Source organism: Bos javanicus, chromosome 21 (genome assembly GCF_032452875.1).
Source record: "Bos javanicus breed banteng chromosome 21, ARS-OSU_banteng_1.0, whole genome shotgun sequence".
NCBI lineage: Eukaryota > Metazoa > Chordata > Mammalia > Artiodactyla > Bovidae > Bos > Bos javanicus.
Window position 1 is genome coordinate 4354334 of NC_083888.1, and position 26402 is coordinate 4380735.

Genomic DNA, 26402 nt, shown 5'->3' on the forward strand with positions numbered 1-26402 from the left:
TTGTCCTGCTTCATTTTTTACTCCAAGCCCAAACCTGCCTGTTACTCCAGGTATCTCTTAACTTTCTACTTTTGCATTCCAATCCCCTGTGATGAAAAGGGCATCTTTTTTGATGCTATTTCTAGAAGGTCTTCTAAGTCTTCATTGAATGAGTCAACTTCGGCTTCTTCAGTATCAGTAGTTGGGGCATAGACTTGGATTACTGTGATGTTGAGTGCTTTGCCTTGGAAACAAACTGAGATCATTCTGTCATTTTTGAGATTGCACCCAAGTACTGCATTTTAGACTCTTATTAACTATGAGGACTACTCCATTTCTTCTAGAGGGTTTTTGCCTACAATAGTAGATATAATAGTCATCTGAATTAAACTTGCACATTCCCACCCATTTTAGTTTATGGATTCCTAAGATGTTCAAGCTGGTTTTAGAAAAGGCAGAGGAACCAGAGATCAAATTGCCAGCATCCACTGCATCATCGAAAAAGCAAGAGAGTTCCAGAAAAACATCTATTTCTGCTTTATTGACTATGCCAAAGCCTTTGACTGTGTGGATCACAATAAACTGTGGAAAATTCTGCTTTTTTTTTTAAATTAATTTTATTTTATTTTTTATTTTTATTTATGGTATGGGGAGGGAGGATGGAGGAGGGTTCAGGATGGGGAACACATGTATACCTGTGGTGGATTCATTTTGATATTTGGCAAAAAAAAAAAAAAAAAAAAAAAAAAACTGTGGAAAATTCTGAAAGAGATGGGAATACCAGACCACCTGACCTACCTCTTGAGAAACCTATATGCAGGTCAGGAAGCAACAGCTAGAACTGGACATGGAACAACAGAATGGTTCCAAATAGGAAAAGGAGTACGTCAAGGCTGTATATTGTCACCCTGCTTATTTAACTGATATTCAGAGTACATCATGAGAAACACTGGGCTGGAAGAAGCACAAGCTGGAATCGAGATTGCCAGGAGAAATATCAATAACCTCAGATATGCAGATGACACCACCCTTATGGCAGAAAGTGAAGAGGAACTAAAAAGCCTCTTGATGAAAGTGAAAGAGGAGAGTAAAAAAGTTGGCTTAAAGCCCAACATTCAGAAAACTAAGATCATGGCATCCGGTCCCATCACTTCATGGGAAATACATGGGGAAACAGTGGAAGCAGTGTCAGACTTTATTTGTGGGGGCTCCAAAATCACTGCAGATGGTGATTGCAGCCATGAAATTAAAAGATGCTTACTCCTTGGAAGGAAAATTATGACCAACCTAGATAGCATATTCAAAAGCAGAGACATTACTTTTCCAACAAAGGTGCGTCAAGTCAAGGCTATGGTTTTTCCAGTGGTCATGTATGGATGTGAGAGTTGGACTGTGAAGAAAGCTGAGTGCCGAAGAATTGATGCTTTTGAACTGCAGTGTTGGAGAAGACTCTTAAGAGTCCCTTGGACTGCAAGGAGATCCAACCAGTGCATTCTAAAGACCAGCCCTGGATGTTCTTTGGAAGGAATGATGCTAAAGCTGAAACTTCAGTATTTTGGCCACCTCATGCGAAGAGTTGACTCATTGGAAAAGACTCTGATGTTGGGAGGGATTGGGGGCAGGAGGAAAAGGGGATGACAGAGGATGAGATGGCTAGATGGCATCACTGACTCGATGGACGTGAATGTGAGTGAACTCCGGGAGTTGGTGATGGACAGGGAGGCCTGGCGTGCTGCAATTCATGGGGTCTTAAAGAGTTGGACACGACTGAGTGACTGAACTGAACGGAACTGAAGATGTTGATGTTTACTTTTGTCTCTTCTTGACCACTTGTAAATAGGATTAGTCATAAAAATATATGCTTTATCTCAGTATCATAACACTTGTAATGCCCAATGCAAAATTTTAAACTGAACACATGGTCTTTTTATCGAGATACCGTTGACACATAACACTGTGTGTAAGTTTAGGGTGTGCAGCATGCTTATTTCATACATGTATATATTGCAGTACCATTACCACTGTAGCATTAGCCAACACCTCTATCACTTCAAATAATAATTATTTCTTTTGTGTGGTGAACACAATTAAGATCTAGCCTCTTAGCGACTTTGAAGTTTATAGCCCAGTACTGTTGACTGTAATCACTCTGCTGTGCATTAGGTCCCCAGAATTTCTTCCTCTTCTAGTTGTAGGTTTCTACCCTTTGACCACCATCTCCTGAATTCCCTCACTCCCCATCACCTGGTAACCACCATTCTACTCTCTTTTACTGAGTTGGCTTTTTTAGATTTTGTAAGTGATATTATTCAGTATTTGTCTTTCTTTGACTTACTTAGCAAATGAGGCTCAAGATCCCCCTGCACCACTGCAAATGGCCAGATTTCCTTCTTCTTCATGGCTGAATTGACATTCTCTTTATCCACTCATCCCTTGAACCAAAGGAAATGAAAACAGGTTACAAAAGCTGTATCTGCAGTCCCACATTTATTAAAGCAGTGTTAACAATAGTCAAGGTATGGAAGCCACTTAAATGTTCATCAAATTATGACATTTAAAACACTATCTCTCCAGTCTCCTGGATCACTATGTCCACAGGCTGAGAGCTGTTTCATTTATAGCTCCAAACTGTGAGTGACCACTCTGCACACTGGACAGTGTTCTGGAGTCTGTAAACACTGGGAGGGGCTGGACACCTCCTGCTGGCTATCAATAGGGAGGGTTGCCATGTTCCAGCACACAGGTTGGCTGGCACCTAGTCAGAAGGATACCCCTTTCTTTTTAAATTTTCTGAACATCTCAGTCCTCTAGGAGGTTTTGCCTTCCTCATACTTCCCACCTCCCACTCTGCTACCAAATGCCTGGTGCATCTTTGCTGTTTCTTCCTTCTCTCTCTCTCTCTCCCCACTTCCCCCTACCCCCAACACTTCTTTTTGCTCTATTCCAATATATCCTTGGATATCCTGAGTGAAACAGACAGCTTTCTGAAAAGCCTTATTTTTTTATATTTATTATAGTTGGTAGTGGGCTTCCCTGATGGCTCAGCAGGTAAAGAACTCACCTGAAATGCAGGAGGTGCAGGTTTGATCCGTGGGTCAGGAAGATCCCCTGGAGGAGGGCATGGCAACCCACTCCTGTATTCTTGCTGGGAAAATCCCAGAGATGGTTCCTAGTGGGCTATGGTTCCTAGTGGGCTATGGTTCATGGGATCACAAAGAGTTGGACATGACTAAAGCGACTGAGCACATGTAGTTGGGAGTTACCTTTCCAGCATCTCCTAATGTTCCAAGGCCTTGGGAATACACCTACCTACTGGACATGAAACAACAGACTGGTTCCAAATAGGAAAAGGAGGACGTCAAGGCTGTATATTGTCACCCTGCTTATTTAACTTATATGCAGAGAGCATCATGAGAAACGCTGGGCTGGAGGAAGCACAAGCTGGGATCAAGATTGCCAGGAGAAATATCAATAACCTCAGATATGGAGATGACACCACCCTTATGGCAGAAAGTGAAGAGGAACTCAAAAGCCTCTTGGTGAAAGTGAAAGAAGAGAGTGAAAAAGTTGGCTTAAAGCTCAACATTCAGAAAACGAAGATCATGGCATCCGGTCCCATCACTTCATGGGAAATAGATGGGGAAACAGTGGAAACAGTGGCTGACTTTATTTTTGTGTGTTCCAAAATCACTGCAGATGGTGACTTCAGCCATGAAATTAAAAGACGCTTGCTGCTTGGAAGGAAAGTTATGACAAACCTAGACAGCATATTAAAAAGCAGAGACATTACTTTGCCAACAAAGGTCCATCTAGTCAAGGCTATGGTTTCTTCAGTAGTCATGTATGGATGTGAGAGTTGGACTGTAAAGAAAGCTGAGCACTGAAGAATTGATGCTTTTGAATTGTGGTGTTGGAGAAGATTCTTAAGAGTCCCTTGGACTGCAAGGAGATCCAACCAGTCCATCCTAAAGATTAGTCCTGAGTGTTCATTGGAAGGACTGATGTTGAAGCTGAAACTCCAATACTTTGGCCACCTAATGCGAAGATCTTACTCATTTGAAAAGACCCTGATGCTGGGAAAGATTGAGGATAGGAGGAGAAGGGGATGACAGAGGATGACATGGTTGGATGGCATCACCGACAAAACGGACATGGGTTTGGATGGACTCTGGAAGTTGGTGATGGACAGGGAGGCCTGGCGTGCTGCAATTCATGGGGTCGCAAAGAGTCAGACACGACTGAGCGACTGAACTGAAGTGAACTGACACCACAAAGACTCCTCTCTTTACTCTCCTAAGTTCTATCTAAGACAGTGTAGTACACTCTCCCCAAGCCTCCAACTCCTCAAAGTGACAAGTTCAGACACTCCTCTTTGCCTTCTGGGGCAACTCATCAGCAGTCTCTTTCCCTGGGACAGGTTGGGAAGTGCACATTCATTCCCTGCTCCCGTTTCCATGGTAGTGAGAAAGTGAAGAGCACTCAGCAACTACAGTGAGGACCAGAGAAGGCGGATCATCATTGTGAGTGATGAGGGACGTCTCACCGAGAGTGGGGAACCAGAGTTCGGGAGGCCACTCAGAGATCACTGGGTCCTTCAGCACATAAAAAGGCCCAAGTCTAGAGATGTGGGCTGGGAAACAATAGCCTCATAGATAGAGGATGACTTTCCCTGTCCTGAGGATCACACTGCAAGTCATGTGTTCCCCCAGAAAATACCCCAAAGTTCTTCTTCAGGAGAGTTGAACAGGCAGGTAGTTGAGGGGAGAGGGTCCCTGAGATATTCCTGAGTTCACCCTCCCTGTCTGTAGCCTTGCACCTACTTAAGCAGCAGCTTTTCTATATCTAAGACCTAATATAAATGGATAACCATGATCATCACAAAGTAAAAGGAAACCTGAGATGTAAACATGAAACATCTTGATTAAAAGAAAAAAAAAAGATTAGCTAATAGTCCAGAGGAGAAAATTTAGGAAACAGATAACTTCAAACAAAACACTCTGATTAGCATGGCTGGAGTGAGATTTTAAACATGGCAACTGTTAAAAAAAAAATACAACAAAACAGGATCTTATGATGGGTTAAGAACTGGGGAATAATTATAAAGGTTCTTTATATTAGGAAAATATAAAAGTTGGTTAAAAAATGAGAGAGAAAGCACGAGAAATTTCTTTTTAAAATAAAGCTTCTTTGTTTTTCTCTTTATGACTTATTTAATTCTGTATAACAGGCTCTAGGTTCATCCACCTCAGTTCAACTGACTGAAATTTGTTTCTTTATATGGTTGAGTAATATTCCATTGTGTATATCCAGCTTCTTTATCCATTCACCTGTTGATGAACATCTAAGTTTCTTCCATGTCCTAGCTATTGTAAATAGTGCTGCAGTGAACATTGGGGTACATGTGTCTTTTGTGGTTTTCTTAGGGTATATGCCCAGTAGTGAGGTTGCTGGGTCATATTGTAGCTTTATTCCTAGTTTTTTAAGGAACCTCCATATTGTTCTACATAGTGGCTGTGTCAATTTACATTCTCATCAAGTGAGCAAGAAGGTTCCCCTTTCTCCACATCCTTTCCAGCATTAAAAGTTTGTAGGTTTTTTGATGATGGCCATTCTGACTGGTATGAGGTGACACCTCATTGTGGTTTTGATTTGCATTTCTATAATAGTGAGCAATGTTGAGCGACTTTTCAAGTGTTCCTGGTCCATCTGTATGTCTTCTTTGGAGAAATGTTTGTTTAGATCTTCTGCCCATTTTTTTGATTGAGTTATTTGTTTTTCTGATATTGAGCTGCAATTGCATATTAACACATATATATGGAATCTAGAAAAAAATGTGCTGGTGAACCTATTTGTAGGGCAGGCACAGAGACACAGATGAAGAGAATAGACTTGTGAACACAGCAAGGGAAGAAGAGGCTGGGATGAATTGAGAAAGTGGCATTGAAATATATACATTAACATTTGTAAAACAGGTAACTAGTAGGAAGTTGCATAAAACAAAGGAAGCTCAGCCTAGTGTTCTGTGATGACAAAGAGGGATGAGATGGGGGAGGGGGGCAGGGAGGTTCAAGAGGGAGGAGATATATGTATACTTACAGCTGATTCACAGTGTTGTAAGACAAAAACCAACACAAAACTGTAAAGCAATTATCCTCCAATTAAAAATAAAAATTAAAAAAGTAGAACATGAAAGCATAGTAAATATGAGTGTAAAGAAAAGAAGGAGTATTTCTTAAAAAAAAAAAAAAAAATCCAGAATCCAGCCTAATAGAAGTTTTAGGAAGAGATCACAGAGTGAGTAGAGTTAATAAAACTATGAAATAAATAACTTAAAAATTCCTCAGTGGAAAATAAGTATTTATATTGGAAAGGAAATCAAATGCCAAGTACCATGACTAGAAAAATAAGAGATTTTTCTCTTCAATGCCAATCTGTAAAATTTTGGAATACCAGGAATAGAGGTCAGCTGTGAATAGAAAGAAAATTATTATGGTTTCAGAATCTCATCAATGACACTGGATGTTGAAACACAAAGGAGCTTTGAGAGGATGTGTTCAAACTTCTTGGGGAAAATAATTTTGTGTCTTAATTCCCATACCCAGCACTCAAATATATGTGATATGCTGTGTTAGTCAGCTAGGGCTTCCATAACCAAATAGCACAGATTGCATGGCTCAAACCACAGAAATTTATCTTCTCGCAGTTCTGGAGGCTGGGAGTCTGAGCTCAAAATGTTGGCATGGTTGGTTCCTCATAAAGCCTCTCTCCTTGATGTGCAAACGACTGTGTTCTCACTGTGTCCTATGCAGACTTTTCTCTGAGCGTACCTCCTTGACATCTCTCCCTCTTCTTACAAGGCCAGAGTCTTACTGGATCAGGATCCTACTCTGACCTCATTTAACCTTAATTATACCTCTTTAAAGGCCCTATCTCCAAACAGTCACATTGGAGGAATTTTGGAGAAATATTAGTCCATAACATGTGTGATAGTAAAATAAAGACATTAATATATATCAAGGGCTAAGACAGCTTGCCTCCTTCAAGAAAAAAGGTAAATAAACCAAATGTGAAGAAAGATACTAGATCCAAGAGACAGGGAACCCAATGTAGGAGATAGATGAAGGGAGTTCCAGGGCAATGCTCTGTAGATTACACTAGCTGAAATGGACTGAACTGGTCGAGGGTCAGGAGGAAGAGCATTGGGACAAAGTAGGTATGCATCAGATGATGTAACATGGGCCAATAACACACGAATAAAAGAAAGACACCTGCATGCTTTCTGAGCAACTGCTCAGTCATGCCTGACTCTTTGCAACCCTGTGGACTGTAGGCAGCTCCTCTGTCCCTGGGATTCGCCAGGCAAGAATATTGGAGTGGGTTACCACTTCTTCCTCCAGGAGATCTTCCTGACCCAGGGATCAAACCCACAGCTCCTATATCTCCTGCATTATCAGGCAGATTCTTGACCACTGAACCACTAGAGAAGCCCAAGAGAAAGACAATCATAAGGAAAAAAGTAAGACATGCATAAATAAAATAGCACAATGCTGCTCTACCTATCTCTGTGGTAACAATGGAACAAAATAGAAAGCCCAGAGATAAATCCATGCACCTATGGATACCTTATCTTTGACAAAGGAAGTAAGAATACACAATAGAAAAAAGATAATCTCTTTAACAAGTGGTGCTGGGAAAACTGGTCAACCACTTATAAAAGAACGAAACTAGAACACTTTCTAACACCATACACAAAAATAAACTCAAAATGGATTAAAGATCTAAACATAAGACCAGAAACTATAAAATTCTTAGAAGAGAACATAGGCAAAACACTCTCTGACATAAATCACAGCAGGATCCTCTATGACCCACCTCCCAGAATATTGGAAATAAAAGCAAAAATAAACAAACAGGACCTAATTAAAATTAAAAAGCTTCTGCACAACAAAGGAAACTATAAGCAAGGTGAAAAGAGAGCCTTCAGAATAGGAGAAAATAATAGCAAATGAAGTAACTGACAAAGAACTAATCTCAAAAATATACAAGCAACTCCTGCAGCTCAATTTCAGAAAAATAAACGACCCAATCAAAAAATGGGCCAAAGAACTAAACAGACATTTCTCCAAAGAAGACATACAGATGGCTAACAAACACATGAAAAGATGCTCAACATCACTCATCATCAGAGAAATGCAAATCAAAACCACAATGAGGTACCATTTCACGCCAGTCAGAATGGCTGCGATCCAAAAGTCCACAAGCAATAATGCTGGAGGGGGTGTGGAGAAAAGGGAACCCTCTTACACTGTTGGTGGGAATGCAAACTAGTACAGCCACTATGGAGAACAGTGTGGAGATTCCTTGAAAAACTGCAAATAGAACTGCCATATGACCCAGCAATCCCACTGCTGGGCATACACACCGAGGAAACCAGAATTGAGAGACATGTGTACCCCAATGTTCATCGCAGTACTGTTTATAATAGCCAGGACATGGAAGCAACCTAGATGTCCATCAGCAGATGAATGGATAAGAAAGCTGTGGTACATATACACAATGGAGTATTACATAGCCATTACAAAGAATACATTTGAATCAGTTCTAATGAGGTGGATGATACTGGAGTCTGTATTATACAGAGTGAAGTAAGCCAGAAAGAAAAACACCAATACAGTGCTAAGTCACTTCAGTCGTGTCCGACTCTGTGTGACCCCATAGATGGCAGCCCACCAGGCTCCCCTGTCCCTGGGATTCTCCAGGCAAGAACACTGGAGTGGGTTGCCATTTCCTTCTCCAATACAGTATACTAATGCATATATATGGAATTTAGAAAGATGATAACAATAACCCTATATGTGAGACAGCAAAAGAGACACAGATGTATAGAACACTCTTTTGGACTCTGTGTGAGAGGGAGAGGGTGGAATGATTTGGGAGAATGGCATTGAAACATGTATAATATCATATATGAAACGAATCACCAGTCCAGGTTCTATGCAGGGTACAGGATGCTTGTGGCTGGTGCACTGGGATGAGCTGGAGGGATGGTATGGGGAGGGAGGTGGGAGGGGGTTCAGGATGGGGAACATGTGTACACCAGTGGCGGATTCATGTTTATGTGTGGCAGAACCAATACAATATTGTAAAGTAAATAGCCTCCAATTAAAATAAATAAATTTAAAATAAAATAAAAAACAGTCCTGCATTAAAAGGTGAGATTACAACTAAAAAAAATAAAATAAAATTTTCAACTTCTAGAAACTTTAGACATGGAAACTTTGTTTGTAGATGAAATTAGAAACTGAGAAATGGGACAAAAAGTCAGCTTACTGTGTGACACTGTGAATCAAGATTTATCTCCAGAAGAAGGAAGCAGTTGGGAGCAGACGATTTAAAGTTGCAAAGGTAACCAATATGGGAACCAGTCTTAGAGCCATATTGAGAGAGTTGATTTTCATATACTGGAGTCTAAAATTGGAAAATTAATACGTGTTCCAGTGGCAAAGCATTATCTAGAGAACTGACATTAAACATTAGAGTGAGAATCAGTGGAAAGAACTGATTTCCCCACCATTTGCCTCTGCTCAGGATAGAGGGATTTGGGTTGGTAAGATGGGCGAGGAAATGTCACTCTGCATCACATACCCTCCTGGTACTAGTCTATCTTTTCTCATATATGTGTTTAATTATATAAGTATATCAAATGCATGTAATTATACATATGTGTTGTTTATCACACTGACATTGTACTTGACAGAGAATTATAAATAGAACCTACCTCTTCCTTCCTTTCCCCTTTATATAAACCTTCCCTGGTGCATATTTCTATCCTCAGGGAGTAACTTTCTAACTTGCAAAATTATTGAAAAACTTATTTCACTTCAAGTCATGCTATTGAATTTCCACATTTCTATCTTTTAAAAAAGCCTCCGTTCTATGAGTTCACTTTTTTCATTCTTCAATTTTATGTATTAAGAATTGAGGCCAATAATATTATTTATTTCCTTATTTTTCCCTGTAAATCACTACATCCCACCTCTACTACCCAACAGCTCTTTATAAAATGTATGTGCTCTTTATTGTCACTTTCTCCTTTCTTTCCAACAGATCTCTGAGCAGAATCCAACTTGCCTTTCTATTCTGACTATATGACAAATCAGAGCTCATTTTCAAGACTAGCCATTCTCTCTCAAATTCTTTTCTTTCTGAACATATTATATTAGAATAGAAGACAATGATCCATATTTGTGCATCTTATTTGGTCAGGAGCAAGAGACCTGAGTGTCTTTGAGGGAGGGAAAATACACTGTATGCATTGTGAGAGAACAGAACATCTCACAGTTTAGAGGGACACTTTTGCATTTCCTTTCATTAGTTATCATCTGTTTTTCCTTTTGTGATCAAAGCTGGAGGTAGTTGGTGGACTTTACTTTCCAGTCATGCTGGGCACCTTAAACCAGAGTCATCTCCATAATGCTTTCTTTTCTTTTTTTTTTTAAATTTTATTTTATTTTTAAGCTTTACATAATTGTATTAGTTTTGCCAAATATCAAAATGAATCCACCACAGGTATACATGTGTTCCCCATCCTGAACCCTCCTCCCTCCTCCCTCCCCATACCATCCCTCTGGGTCGTCCCAGTGCACTAGCCCCATAATGCTTTCTTGTAAGAATACTATTTTCAAAGTAGGGATGCAAAGAGATATGTTGATCTATAATGAGTCATAGTGGTTCTTTTCTACATCTCCATATCTCCTATTAAATGAATGATTTCTTTTTGGGATCCAGTTTTACCTTACCAAAGATGTGACATCTTAATCCCTTCCTCCCTCTGCCCTGTCTTCCGCACTGAATAACCACTGGAATTTTGAGGATGTTTGTAAGGTTTTTTTTTTTCCTTTTTTCTTTTTATGTTTGTAAGTTTTACTAACATATTTTTCATTCTTAATTATTTGTGGTGAGACAAATATCCTTACCTGATTTAAGCACTGCCTTCAGCAATTTGAGAACTTTCTGCCGCTGCTGCTGCTAAGTCGCTTCAGTCGTGTCTGACTCTGTGTGACCCCAAGACGGCAGCCCACCAGGTTCCGCCGTCCCTGGGATTCTCCAGGCAAGAACACTGGAGTAGGTTGCCATTTCCTTCTCCAATGCATGAAGTGAAAAGTGAAAGGGAAGTCGCTCAGTGGTGTCCGACTCTTAGCGACCTCATGGACTGCAGCCTACCAGGCTCCTCCGTCCATGGGATTTTCCAGGCAAGAGTACTGGAGTGAGGTGCCGTTGCCTTCTCCGTGAGAACTTTCTAGGGATGCATATTTAGAACCAAAAGACAGTTAAATGACTTATCAAGAAGTCATTTAAGCTTTTCTTTTAATTAGCAAATAATTTTGAGAAAATAGAGTCCACTGAACTATAGGCTTTTTCTCCCTTCATTATGCCTAGTGCTATTTTCTACACAAAAGAAACACACGTTTCCTCCACTGATTATTGTATCAGTTTGGCACAAGTGAGAGCCATTAGTTTTGAATCACCTGGGCTCTCATTTCCATCACAGCCAAAGATAACTGGTAAATGAATTCCTCTTTAGAAATAGAGTCATCAGAGCCCACTTGCATCAAACCCAGGGGCTATCACAGATAGCACAGAATGCCAGGATTGCATCCAGATTATACAGAATGTAAAATTCCCTGAAAGAGTATCTACTTACTACTAGGATTTATAGTGGAGAAATTAGAAATAACTTAAATTCAACAGTGAAATGCAGTATCACAGCCACAATTTCTTTTTTAAGAGTTTAGTGATACATCAATCTCAACCCCAGTGGTCAGTCATTTGTAAACTGTACTGAGTCCCAAGAAAATCCACCTGAAATGTGTGACACTGTTTTGCTTAAGTCACCAGATCCTGATTCCTGTAACCATTCATTCTGTAACAGAAATGATGCTGTGACTGATATTTGTATAGTTCCCCAAATTAAGAGATTTGAACCTGTCACTTTTTCAAACGAGCAAATGAATCCTATTAATAGCTGCTTCTAGGAGCAGATGGGAATATTTGATGCACAGATGGAAACCAAAATATTTAAAACTTTCATTTTCTTTCCATTTATCTGTGGGAATCATTTTTGTTTTAAACTTATCAACCAAAAAGCCTGTGCCTAGAATTCATTCTGCCAAGTCAACTGCGTTCAGTTGTGATTGTTCAAACAAATATTTGTAAATACTTTTATTTGTCGGGCCATGCCTCTTACTGAGACAATGGGCATTGTCCTCATGTTGAGTAGACAAACATTAAGCTGACCACTATTTTTAAAAAGCCATGGTGGTAATACATACTGGGAAAGAGAAGCACAGAATTCTGGGGGAATCCATGACCGCATCTCTTGGAGGGTCAAGAAGGGAATCTTGAGGGGCATGATGTTTGAGCTGACACCTGAGAGGTGAGCAAGGCACTGTTTGGCAAGGAAGGGGCACAGAGATGAGGAAGTATCCTATTTGGAGGTAACATCAGAGGGAGGACCCAGTGGTGTAGAGAAACATAGACACGGTTGCCTCTGGAGGAACTGAGGAAGGCCAGAAAACTTAAAGCTCTCATGCCTGAGAAACAGCAGGAGAAACTTGCTGGGGATGACCAAGGCCTTCAGGAGTCTGGGGAAGTGTTGGACGCTCTACAGGGGCGTTATGTGAATGGACATGCATTTTAAAGAGCCATTCTGGCCAATATTAGGAGAAAAGATTTCAGAGAGCAAAAGTGAGTACTTTTGTTTTGGGTACATGCCCTTTATCAAATACGTTCATTGCAAGTGCTTTTTCCTAGTCTGCACTTGTCATTCATTTTCTTAACTGTGTCTTTTGAAGAACAGATATTTTCAATTTTGATGAAATCCAGTTTATCAATTTTTTTCCATGGATCATGCTTTTGTAGTTTTATGTAAAATTTATCAGCAAATCTAAGATTTTCTCCTATGTTTTCTTCTAAAAGTTTTTAAGGTTTAAGGTTTATATTTAGATCAGCAACCCATCTTGAGGTAATAATTGTATGAGTGTAAAATATGCATCAGAATTTATTTTTTTCATATGGATAGATAATCTTTACACACTATTTGTTGAAAGGATCATTCTGTGTTGTCTTCTTACATTTGTCAAAAATCAGTTATCCCTATGTGCGTCAATCCATATCTGGACTCAATCCTAACCACTTATTTGTCTTTATCACACTGTCTGGATTTACTGCATCTCTAAACTAAACCTTGAAATTGGATCTGTAGTTCTGCACCTTTGGTATTATTCTCTTTCAAAATTGTACTGGCTACTATGGGTGCTTTGCAGTCCCATATTTTAGAAATAGTTTGTCAACTACTAAAATAAAATCCGACTATATTTACATTATTATTGTCTAGTCACTAAGTCATGTCTGACTCTTTTGCAACCCCATTAACTGTAGCCTGCCAGGCTCCTCTGTCCATAGGATTTCCCAGGCAACAATACTGGAGTGGGTTGCCATTTCCATATCCAGGGGACATTCCCAACCCAGGCATCAAACCTCTGTCTCCTGATGTGGCAAGCAGATTCTTTACCACTGAGCCACCAGGGAAGCCTGTAGTTTTATTAAGAAATCATAAATAGGGCTTGCTTCAGCAGCACATATACTAAAATTGGAATGATACAGAGAAGATTAGCATGGCCCCTCGGCAGGGATGACATGCAAATTTGTGGAGCATTCCATATTTGTAATGGATCAATGAGCTGGAAGATAAAATCATGGAAATAACCACTGAAGAGCAGAATAAAGTAAAAAGAATGAAAAGAACTGAGGATAGTCTAAGAGACCTCTGGGACAATATTAAACTCACCAATATTTGAATTATAGTGGTCCCAGAAGAAGAAGAGAAAAAGAAAGGGTATGAGAAAATTTTTGAAGAAATTATAGTTGAAAAGTTCTCCAACATGGCAAGGGAAATAGTCATTTAAGTCCAAAAGGCACAAAGAGTCCCATACAGGATAAACTCAAGGAGAAACTCGCCAAGGCACATACTAATCAGACAAAGATTAAACACAAAGACAATTAAAAGCAGCAAGGGAAAAGCAAGAAGTAACATACAAAGCAAGCCCCATATGTCTAACAGCTAATCTTGCAGAAGAAACTCTGCAAGCCAGAAGGGAATGGCAGGATATATTTAAAGTACTGAAAGGGAAAAATCTACAACCAAGACTACTCCAGATCTGGCAAGCATCTCATTCAAAATTGATTGAGAAATAAAAGCTTTTCAAACAAGCAAACATTAAGACAATTCATTACCAGCAAACCAGCTTTACAATAAATGTTAAAAGGACTTATATAGTCAGGAAATACAAGAGAAGAAAAAGATCTACAAAATCAAACCCCAAACAATTAAGAAAATGGCAATAGGAACATATGTACCAATAATTACTTTACATATAAATTAATTAAATGCTCCAACCAAAAGACATAGACTGGCTGAATGGATACTAAAACAATACCCATATATATGCTGTCTACAAGAAAACCACTTCAGCCCTAAATATTGAAAGTGAGAGGATGAAAAATATATTCCATGCAAATGGGAAGCAAAAGAAAGCTGGAGTAGCAATCCTCATATCAGACAAAATAGACCTTAAAATAAAGAAGATTACAAGACATAAGAAAGGACACCACATGATGATCAAGGGATCAATCCAAGAGGAAGACATAACATTGTAAATATCTGTGCATCCAACACAGGAGCACCTCAATACATAAGACAAACACTAACAGACATAAAAGGAGAAGTTGACAATGAACAATAACAGTAGTAGATTTAACACCCCACTTACAGCAATAGGCAGATAATCAAAACAGAAAATTAATAAGGAAACATGTCTTAAATGATACATTAGATGAGCAGACCTCATTGATATCTTCAGGACATTCCATCCAAATGCAGAATACAACTTCTCAAGTGCACATGGAACATTCTCCAGGAGAGACCACATCTTGGGTCACAAATCAAACCTCAGTAAATTCAAGAAAATTGAAATCATATCAAGCAACATTTCCAACAACAACAATGCTATGAGGCTAGATATCACTTACAAGAAAAACACTGTAAAAAGTCACAAACACATAGGGATTAAACAATACATTTCTAAATAATGAAAAGGTTACTAAAGAAATCAAACAGGAAATCAAAAAAATACTAGAAATGAATGACAATGAAAACAAGACAACTCAGTACCTATGGGATGCAGCGAAAGCAGTTCTAAGAGGGAAGTTTATAGCAATAAAACCCTACCTCAACAAACAAGAAAAACATCAAATAGACAATATAACTTTACACCTAAAACAACTGGAAAAAGAAGAACAAAAAATCCCCCAAAGTCAGCATAAGGAAAGAAATCATGATCAGAGCAGAAATAAGTGAAAAAGAAATGAAAGAAACAATAGTAAAGATTAATAAAACTAAAAGCTGGTTCTTTGAGAAGACAATAAAACGGACATATGTTGTCATTATAGACATGCCTGAACCAGCTAAGTCTGTTCCTGCCCCTAAAAAGGGCTCTAAAAAAGCTGTGACCAAGGCCCAGAAGAAGGACGGCAAGAAACGCAAGCGCAGCCACAAGGAGAGCTACTCCGTGTACGTGTACAAGGTGCTGAAGCAAGTTCATCCGGACACTGGCATCTCGTCCAAGGCCATGGGAATCATGAACTCCTTCGTCAACGGCATTTTTGAGCACATCGCTGGCAAGGCATCGCACCTGGCACATTACAACAAGCGCTCGACTATCACATCCAGGGAGATCCAGACCGCTGTGCGCTTGCTGCTACCTGGGGACCTGGCCAAGCACGCCATGTCTGAGGGCACTAAGGCTGTCACCAAGTATACCAGCTCCAAGTAAATATAATATGCCTAGCTGCTGTTAACAGAGAAGGCAATGGCACCCCACTCCAGTACTCTTGACTGGAAAATCCCATGGACGGAGGGCCTGCTGGGCTGTAGTCCATGGAGTCATTAAGAGTTGGACACGACTGAACGACTTCACTTCCACTTTATCCAGACTCATCAGGAGAAAAGAGAGAAGAATCAAATCAACAAAATTAGAAATGAAAAAGAGGTTGCAAGAGGCAAGGCAGAAAAACAAAGTATTATAAGACTTTTATGGAAAAAAAATGGCAATAAAATGGATAACCTGGAAGAAAAAGACAGATTCTTATAATTCAATCTTCTAAGACTGGACCCAGATGAAACATAAATTATGAGCAACCCAGTTATAAGCACTGAAATCAAAACTTTGATCAAAAAAACAAAAGTCCAGGACCAGATGGCTTCACAGGTGAATTCTATCAAACATTTAGAGGATCTAATGCCTATCCTTCTAAACTATTTCAAAGATTTCAGAGGAAGAAACACTTCCAAACTCATTCTACAAGGCCACTGTCACTCTGATACCAAAACCAGGCAAAGACAACACAAAAATAGAAAAGTACAGGCCAATATCACTGATGAACATAGATGCAAAACACTCAACAAACTTTTAGCTAACAGAATTCAACAACACATTAAAAAGCTCATACACCATGATCAAGTTGGGGTTATTCTAGGAATGAAAGGATTCTTCAGTTCAGTTCAATCATTCTGTCATGTCCAGCTCTTTGTGACCCCATGGACTACAGCACACCAGGCTTCCCTGTCCATCACCAACTACCAGAGCTTACTCAAACTCATGTGCATTGAGTCGGTGATGCCATCCAACCATCTCATCCTTCTCCTCCCACCTTCAATCTTTCCCAACGTCAAGGTCTTTTCCAACAGTTCAATATACACAAATCAATCAATGCGAAGCACCATATTAACAAATTGAAAGATAAAAATGTATGATAATCTCAATAGATGCAGAAAAAGCCTTTGACAAAATTCAGCACCCATTTATGATAATAACTCTTCAAAAAATTGGCATAGAAGGCAACTATCTCAACATAGTAAAGACCATATATGATAAGCACACGTCAAACATTATTCTCAGTGGTGAAAAACTGAAAACATTCCCTCTAAGATCAGGAACAAGACAAGGGTGTCTACTGTTACCACTATTATTCAACATAGTTTTGGAAGTCCTAGCTACAGCAATCAGAGAAAAAAAGAAATAAAAGGAATCAAGATAGGAATAGAAGAAGTAAAGCTCTCACTGTTTGCAGATGACATGATAATATATATAAAAAACCCTAAAGATATTATCAAAAATTACTAGAGCTAATCAGTGAATTTAGCAAAGTCGCATGATACAAAATCAATACACAGAAATCACTTGCATTCCTTTATACTAACAATGAAATAAGAAAGTGACATTAAGGGATCAATACCATACAACACTGCAACAAAAAGTATAAAATATCTAGAAATAAACCTACCTAAGGAGACAAAAGAACTGTATACAGAAAATTATAAGACACTGATATAAGAAATCAAAGACAACATAAACAGATGGAGAGATATTCCATGTTCCTGGGTAGGAAGAATCAACATTGTGAAAATGACTATGCTACCAAATACATTCTGCAGATTCAATGCAGTTCCTATCAAATTACCAATGTCATTTTTTACAGAACTAGAACAAAAAATTTCACAGTTCATGTGGAAACACAAAAGGCCCTGAATAGCCAAAGCAGTCTTGAGACAGAAGAATGGAGCTGGAGGAATCAACCTTCCTGACTTCAGATTATAATAAAAAGCTACAGTCATCAAGACAGTATGGTACTGGCACAAAACAGAACTATAGACCAATGGAATAAGATAGAAAGCCCAGAAATAAACCCATGCACCTGTGGGTACCTTATTTTTTACAAAGGAGACAAGAATATACAATGGAGTAAAGACAACCTCTTCAATAAGTGATGCTGGGAAAACTGGACATCTACATGTAAAAGAATGAAATTAGAACACTTCCTAACACCATACACAGTGATAAACTCAAAATGGATTAAAGACATAAATGTAAGACCATAAACTATAAATCTATTAGAGGAAAACAATAGACGTTGTTCTATATCAACAGAAAACTTGTTGATATAAATCAAATCAAGATCCTCTATGAACCACCTCCTAGAGTAATAGAAATAAAAACAAAATTAAACAAGTGGGACCTGATGAAATGTAAAAGCTTTTGCACAGCTAAGGAAACTATATAAACAAGGTGGAAAGACAACCCTTGGAATGGGAGAATATAACAGCAAATGAAACAACTGACAAAGGATTAATTTCCAAAATATACAATCAGTTCCAATATACAACTCAATATCAGAGAAAACAAACAACCCAATAAAAAAGTGGGAAAAAGACCTAAACAGCCATTTCTCCAAAGAAGACATACAGAAGGCTAACAAACACATGAAAAGATGCTCATGTTGCTGATTATTAGAGAAATGCAAATCAAAACTACAGTGAGATATCACCTCACACCAGTCAGAGTGGCCATCATCAAAAAGTCTACAAATAATAAATGCTGGGGAAGGTGTGGAGAAAAGGGAATATTCTTGCACTGTTGGTGGGAATATAAATTGATACAGGCACTATGGAAGATGATAGGGGGAATCCTTAAAAGACCAGGAATAAAACCACCATATGGCCCAGCAATCCAACTCCTAGGCACATACCCTGAGGAAACCAAAATTGAAAAAGTCATATGTACCCCAATGTTCATTGCAACACTATTTACAATAGTTAGAACATGGAAGCAACCTAGATGTCCACTGACAGATGAATGTATCAAGAAGTTGTGGTGTATATATATATATATATATATATGTATATATGTATATATATATATATATACACACACACACACAATGGAATATTCAGTTCAGTTCAGTCGCTCAGTCATGTCCTACTCTTTGCGACGCCAGGCCTCCCGCTCCATCACGAACTCTCAGAGCTTACCCAAACCCATGTCTATTGTGTCGGTGGTGCATCCAACCATCTCATCATCTGTCGTCCCCTTCTCCTCCTGCCCTCAATCTTTCCCAACATCAGGGTCTTTTCCAATGAGTCAGCTCTCCGCATCAGGTGGCCAAAGTATTGGAGTTTCAGCTTCAACATCAGTCACTCCAATGAATACCCAGGACTTAATCTCCTTTAGGATGGACTGGTTGGATCTCCTTGCAGTCCAAGGGACTCTCAAGAGTCTTCTCCAACACCACAGTTCAAAAGCATCAATTCTTTGGCCCTCAGCTTACTTTATAGTCCAACTCTCACATCCACACATGACCACTGGAAAAACCATAGCCTTGACTAGACAGACTTTGTTGGCAAAGTAATGTCTCTGTTTCTCAATATGCTGTCCAGGTTGGTAATAACTTTCCTTTCAAGGAGCAAGCATCTTTTAATTTCATGGCTGCAATCACCATCTGCAGTGATTTTGGAGCCCAGAAAAATAGTCAGCCACTGTTTCCCATCTATTTCCCATGAAGTGATGGGACCAGATGCCATGATCTTAGTTTTCTGAATATTGAGCTTTAAGCCAACTTTTTCACTCTCCTCTTTCACTTTCATCAATAGGGTCTTTAGTTCCTCTTCACTTTCTGCCATAAAGGTGGTGTCATCTGCATATCTGAGGTCATTGATATTTCTCCCAGCAATCTTGATTCCAGCTTGTGCTTCTTCCAGCCCAGTGTTTCTCATGATGTACTCTGCGTATAAGTTAAATAAGCAGGGTGACAATATACAGCCTTGACGTACTCCTTTTCCTATTTGGAACCAGTCTGTTGTCCCATGTCCAGTTCTAACTGTTGCTTCCTGACCTGCATATAGGTTTCTCAAGAGGCAGGTCAGGTGGTCTGGTATTCCCATCTCTTGAAGAATTTTCCACAGTTTCTTGTGATCCACACAGTCAAAGGCTTTGGCATAGTCAATAAAGCAGAAATAGATGTTTTTCTGGAACTCTCTTGCTTTTTTGATGATCCAGCAGATGTTGGCAATTTGATCTCTGGTTCCTCTGCCTTTTCTAAAACCAGTTTGAACATCTGGAAGTTCACTGTTCACGTATTGCTGAAGCCTGGCTTGCAGAATTCTGAGCATTACTTTACTAGCATGTGAGATGAGTGCAATTGTGTGGTAGTTTGAGCATTCTTTGGCATTGCCTTTCTTTGGGATTGGAATGAAAACTGACCTTTTCCAGTCCTGTGGCCATTGCTGAGTTTTCCAAATTTGCTGGCCTGTTGAGTGCAGCACTTTCACAGCATCATCTTTCAGGATTTGAAATAGCTCAACTGGAATTCCATCACCTCCACTAGCTTTGTTCATTTTAATGCTTTCTAAGGCCCACTTGACTTCACATTCCAGGATGTACAGGTAATTGATCACACCATCGTGATTATCTGGGTCGTGAAGCTCTTTTTTGTATAGTTCTCCTGTGTCTTCTTGCCACCTCTTCTTAATATCTTCTGCTTCTGTTAGCTATAATCCTAAATGCAGTGGAAAATTGTTTTGAAGCATCTAGTAATTACAGTCTTTTACAGTAGGAAATTCTTACTAACAAAATTCATAGAAACTAAAAAGAAATTACCTGAAAGGATGCTATAAATAGAAAAGAACGATGAATATTCCAAGTAGGATCCAAAATAGAAATGATATAGGGCAATATAAGGGCTTCCCAGGTGGTGCTGGTGCTGGTGGTGGTGGTTGTTTAGTCACTAAGTTGTGTCCGACTCTTGAGACCCCAAAGACTGTAGCCTGCCAGGCTCCTCTGTCCATGGGATTCTCCAGGCAAGAATACTGGAGTGGGTTACCATTTCCTTCTCCACAGGTGGTCTAGTGGTAAAGAACCCATCTTCCAATGCAGGAGACATAAGAGATGCAGATTCAATACCTGGGTTGAGAAGATGCCCTGGAGGAGGGCATGGCAACCCACTCCAGTATTCTTGCCTGAAGGATCCTATGCACAGAGGAGCCTAGTGGGCTATAGTCCTTAAGGTCACAAAGAATTGGATGTGAATGAAGCAACTTGGCACACACACAAAGCAATATAAAACAGAATGAAAATTGAAAAACCAAAAACCACTCTTAGAAAAATGGACCAGAGAATTCTTGGTCCAATGGTTAGGATTCAGTGCTTTCACTGCTGTAGGCCTGGGTTTAACCCCTGGTCCTGAAAGATCCTGATAGCCATGTGTCATGGCCAAATAAATAAATAATCTGAGGAAGGTAGAAATTAAAAGGAAGAAAAATGAATCAAATTTTTCTCTATTAATATAATGAATGATCTGTGTTTGCACTTTAGGCCTAGAAATGTCTCACTTACAAGAGGGAAAGCCCACGAAGAGAAGGTATGCAAATGCCTAGCAGTTGAATTTTCTCTTCTGCCTTTAAGGCACAAAACACAGGTGCAGGAGTATAGTTTGGCCACCCCAGTTTTGTTTGGCAGAGTCTGTTGGCACCTGGTTATGCAGGCCTACTTGTTCAATACAGAAATCATAGCCAAGTATATTTAAAGGAAAACTATCATTTATAAATGGTATATCTTAAATTCACAATCCAATACCAAAACATGTGAGGAGAATGGTTTAACTCAGCTAATCTTTGACAGTGATGGAAGCCAAGAGCTGTTCCAGAAAGAATTGGCAGGGGAACTTAAAGGGGTGAATTCAGGGTCCTGGGTGATGAGAATCATTATTTGTTATTATTTTATTATAATTCTACATGCTGTGAATACTGAGATTGAGCCTGAGCAGATATGCAAAGCACTGAACCTTCAGGAATTTAGCTTTGCCCTCCTTTAGTGCTCCAAGTCTTCCAGATATCAGGGCCAGATGAGAAGGCAGAAAAGGCTCCTCCACACAGCTAGAGCTTTCTTGCTTGCCCTTCCCCCTGGGCTTATTGTCCTTACATCTCTTACATCTGAGCTTTATGTCCTTACATCTCCAGGCCAATTGTGCAAGCTTTGGAGATATGCTTGTCTCCTGCAGCAGAAATGCCTGCATGTGTGTGCCTCTCTCTTCCATTACCCAGGATCCCAGCCACTTGCTGTTGGCCTGGGTCATGCCATGTTCCAGGCACTGGAGCTGGAGGTAAAGGATGTCCAGGCCTTTCCATCAGAGTGGCCACCTCCAGGATGGTTGGGAGGAGGTAGGAGGAATGTGGCTGTTGTGTTATGTATCAGTCACAATCATGGTAAGAAAATCACACACACTCTGTATTCATCTGCTAGAAACTGTGTGTTGGAGTGGGACTGTGTAGGGGGCTAGGGAATCCACCAGAGTGAAACCAGCTCCTGCATCTTAGGGGATCAAGAGGAAAGAGAGAGAGGACATATATGTACAGGCTTCAGGGACATCTTGAGGAAATGTGTGCATGAAAAATTTGTCAGTAAAGCCTACCTTTTCATCATAGTAACTGGGTTTGAAGTTTCTATAAACCTTCACAGGTATATTTCAATTTACATAAGGATTCTCTCTGCATGTTTTCAAAAACCTAGGCAAAAAGATTCATCTATGATTGGCCTGCTCTGAACTCTTCAAAAGAATCTTTTGTTTGAATCAGGGCGGAATCACACACCCAAGGATGGGGAAGACCTGCTAGAGCAGGTGTGGGCCATGGTGCAACATTCAGCCACCTCTGTGTCTGTAACTGAGCACACAAGGGGGCATACTTCAGGAGGAAAGGTGCATACCAAAAAGGGAGTACAATTAAGGTATTGCTGCCGTTTATGTCAGAGAATGTTCTGCCTATGTTTTCCATTAAGAGTTTTATAATATCCAGGCTTACATTTAGGTCTTTAATCAATATTGAGTTTATATCATTTTATAGTGTTACAGGGTGTCCTAATTTCATTCACTTACATGTAGTTTTCCGGTTTTCCCAGACCACTGATTGATGGAACTGTCTTTTCCCCGTTGTGTATTCTTGCATCTTTGGTCATAGATTAGTTGACCATAGTTGTATGAGTTTGTCTCTGGACTTCCTATCCTGTTCCATAGATTTACATTTCTCTTTTTGTGGTTGTGCCATAGTGCTTTGACTACTGTAGCTTTGTAGTATACTTTGAAGTCAGGAAGGCTGATTCCTCCAACTCCGTTGTTTTTCTTTCTCAAGATTGCCATAGCAATCTTGCCAAAGATTTATTTGGGGTCTTTCCTGTTCCCATACAGTTTATAAAATTTGTTGTTCTAATTTTGTGAAAAAATGCCTTTGGTAATTTGATAGGGATTGTATTGAATCTGTAGATTGCTTTGGGTAGTGTAGTTATTTTGACAATATTAATTTTTCTAATCTAAGAGGATGGTATATCTCACCATCTGTTTATATCATCTTTGATATCTTTCATCAGTATTTTATAGTTTTCTGAGTACAGGTTTTCTGGTTCATCTCCTATAGTAGTGGAAATAAAAACAAAAATAAACTAATAAGACCTAATTAAATTTAAATGCTTTTGTACAGCAAAGGAAACTATAAACAAAATGAAAAGAAAACTCACAGAATGGGAGAAAATATTTGCAAACAGAGCAAAACATGCAAATAGCTAATGCAACCCAATATCAGAAAACAACCCAATCATAAAATGGGCTGAAAATATAAATAAATATCTCTCCAAAAAAGGCATTAGATAGCCAAAATAGACATGAAAAGATGCTCAACATCACTAATTTTTAGAGAAATGGAAATTATAATGTAATATCACTTCACATCAAGCAGAATGGCCATCATTTACCTACACTGTTGGTAGGAGTATAAATTGGTACAGCCACTGTGGAGAACAGTATGGAGGTTCCTTAAAAACCTAAAAATAGAATTATCATATAATCCAGCAATCCCACTTCTGGGCATATATCTAGAGAAAACCATAAGTCAAAAGGACATATGTACCCCAGTACTATATACAATAACCAGAATATGGAAGCAATCTAAATGCCCATTGACAAATGAATGGACAAAGACAATGCGGTACATATACTCAATGGAGTATTACTCAGCCATTAAAAAGAACTAAATAATGCTGTTTTCAGCAACACAGATGAACGTAGAAGTTTCATACTGAGTGAAGTAAGTCAGATATTGAAAGAAAAACATCATATGATATTTCTTATGTTGTTGTTTAGTCACTAAGCTGTGTCTGACACTTTTGCTACCCTATGGACTGTAGCTTGCCAGGCTTCTCTCTGTCCATGGGATTTCCCAGGAAAGAATACTGGAGTGCGTTTCCATTTCCTTCTCCAGGGGATCTTCCTGATGCAGGGATCAAGCCCACATCTCCCTCATTGGCAGGCAGATTTTTTTTACCACTGACCTGCCTGGAAAGCCCAAGATATTGCTTATATTCAAATCTAAAAAAAAAAAAAAAGAGCACAAATTAACCTAGTTATAAACAGAAATAGTTATATATATAAATATAATAGATAACTAGTAAGGACCTACTGTGTAGCACAAGGAACTCTACTCAATATTCATAATAATATATATGGAGAAGAATCTCAAAAGAGATGGATATATGTATATACATATATATTTTCACTTTCACTTTAGGGTACACCTGAAAATAACATAACATTGTAAATCAGTTGTACTCATTAAAAAAAAAAAGCTGTATATTTTCTTTTCCCCTTTTTCTTCAGAAAAAACAGCAGAAACTCAATTCTTGGGGATCTGAATTAGAATCAGGGCAAGTGAATTTTTAGAAACTGTGGTTTTTAATAATGAGGCAGTAGTAAAGTGTTTGACAGAGTATTCAATTGAAACATGTCTTCTATAGCAGCAGTTTCCAATCTTTTTGGCACCAGGGACCAGTTTCATGAAAAATAATTTTTCCACAGAAGAGGGCTGGGATATTGGTTTTGGGATGATTCAAGCACATTACACTTATTGTTCACTTTATTTCTATTATTACATTGTGATATATAGTGAAATGATTATACAACACACCATTATGCAGAATTATTGAGAACCCTGAGCTTGTTTTCCTACAACTAGACAGTCCCATCTGGGCGTGATGGGAGACAGTGACACCTGAAACATGTAGCTTATGTCCAAGTCTCCTCCAATATCTTGTTTTGGTTGCTATTACTGCAAACAAACCTGCTTCAAAAAGATAGGATCTTGATAATGGAAGCAGGCGTTTGAGTGCTTTTGTGGCAACATCAGGATATTTCTCCTTGACTATAATTAAGAACATATAGAGATTTGAAGTTGTCTCAAACATTTTAAAAATTAATTTTTTTCTTCTGTGAATTATATTTTTACATTTTAATATAAGCTGAATGAGATCTTTATTCAAAAGGATATTTAATTATTTGTCTGTAACATTTGATTGCAAGTATTTTTCCTAGTTGTACATTTATTTTATTTTTATATAATTAAAATTATTTTTAATTGAAAGATAATTGCTCTGCAATATTGTGCCGGTTTCTGCCAAACATCAACATGAATCAGCCATAAGTATACTTATGTGCCTTCCCTTTAAACCTCCCTCCTATCTCCCTCCCAGTCTCATTCCTCTTAAGTTGTTACAGAGGAAATTCCCATTGACTATCAGTTTTACATATGGTAATGTGTATGAGTCCTTGTTACCCTCTCCACATATCCCACCCTCTCTTTCCTCCCCTCACCAAACCCCTGTCCATATCTATTCTTGAAGTCTGTGTATCCATTGTGTGCTAAGTCACTTCAGTTGCATCTGGCTCTTTGCAACCCTATGGATGTAGCCTACCAAGCTCCTCTGTCTGTGGGATTATCCAGGCAAGAATACTGGAGGGGGTTACCATGCCCTTCTGCAGAGGATCTTCCCAATCCAGGGCTTGAACTGGCATCTCTTGATCTTTCTAACCCAAGGATCAAACCCACATCTTTTACGTCTCCTGCATTGGCAGGCAGGTTCTTTATCAGTAGTTCCATGTAGGAAGCACACGCTACCCTGCAAATAGATTCATCAGTATGATCATTATAGATCCCATGCATATGCATTAACATACGATATTTGTTTTTCTTTTTCTGACTTACTTCACTCTGCAAAATAGGCTCAAGGTTCATCCACCTCATTAGAACTGACTCAAATGGGCTCCTTTTTGGCTATTATGGGCTCCTATTATGGCTGAGTAGTGTTCCATTGCATACATGTACCACAACTTCTTTACCCATTCATCTGATGATGGACATCTAGGATGCTTCCATGTCCTGGTGGTGGTTTAGTCACTAAGTCGTGTCTGGCTTTTGTGACCCCATGGACTGTAGTCTGCCAGCTCCTCTGTCCATGGGATTCTTCAGGCAAGAATACTGCCATTTCCTTCTCCAGGGGATCTTCTCAACCCAGGAATTGAACCCAGGTCGCCTGCATTGCAGGCAGATTCTTTTTACCAATTGAGCTACAAAAGAAGCTCAGTCCTAGCTATTGTAAATACTGCTGTATCAATTTATATTCCATCCAACAGTGGAAGAGGGTTCCCTTTTC

General features: G+C 39.1%; 1 protein-coding gene and 1 non-coding gene across 3 annotated transcripts in view; both read left to right on the plus strand.

Annotated features, from left to right (window-relative positions):
• The window catches only part of GABRG3 (gamma-aminobutyric acid type A receptor subunit gamma3), an 846425-nt gene that overhangs the window by 439432 nt on the left and 380591 nt on the right, over window positions 1-26402 (plus strand). The window lies entirely within an intron of this gene.
• On the plus strand, window positions 13605-13707 carry LOC133234865 (U6 spliceosomal RNA). Its single transcript, XR_009732353.1, has one exon. It is a non-coding gene; the product is annotated as a U6 spliceosomal RNA (small nuclear RNA).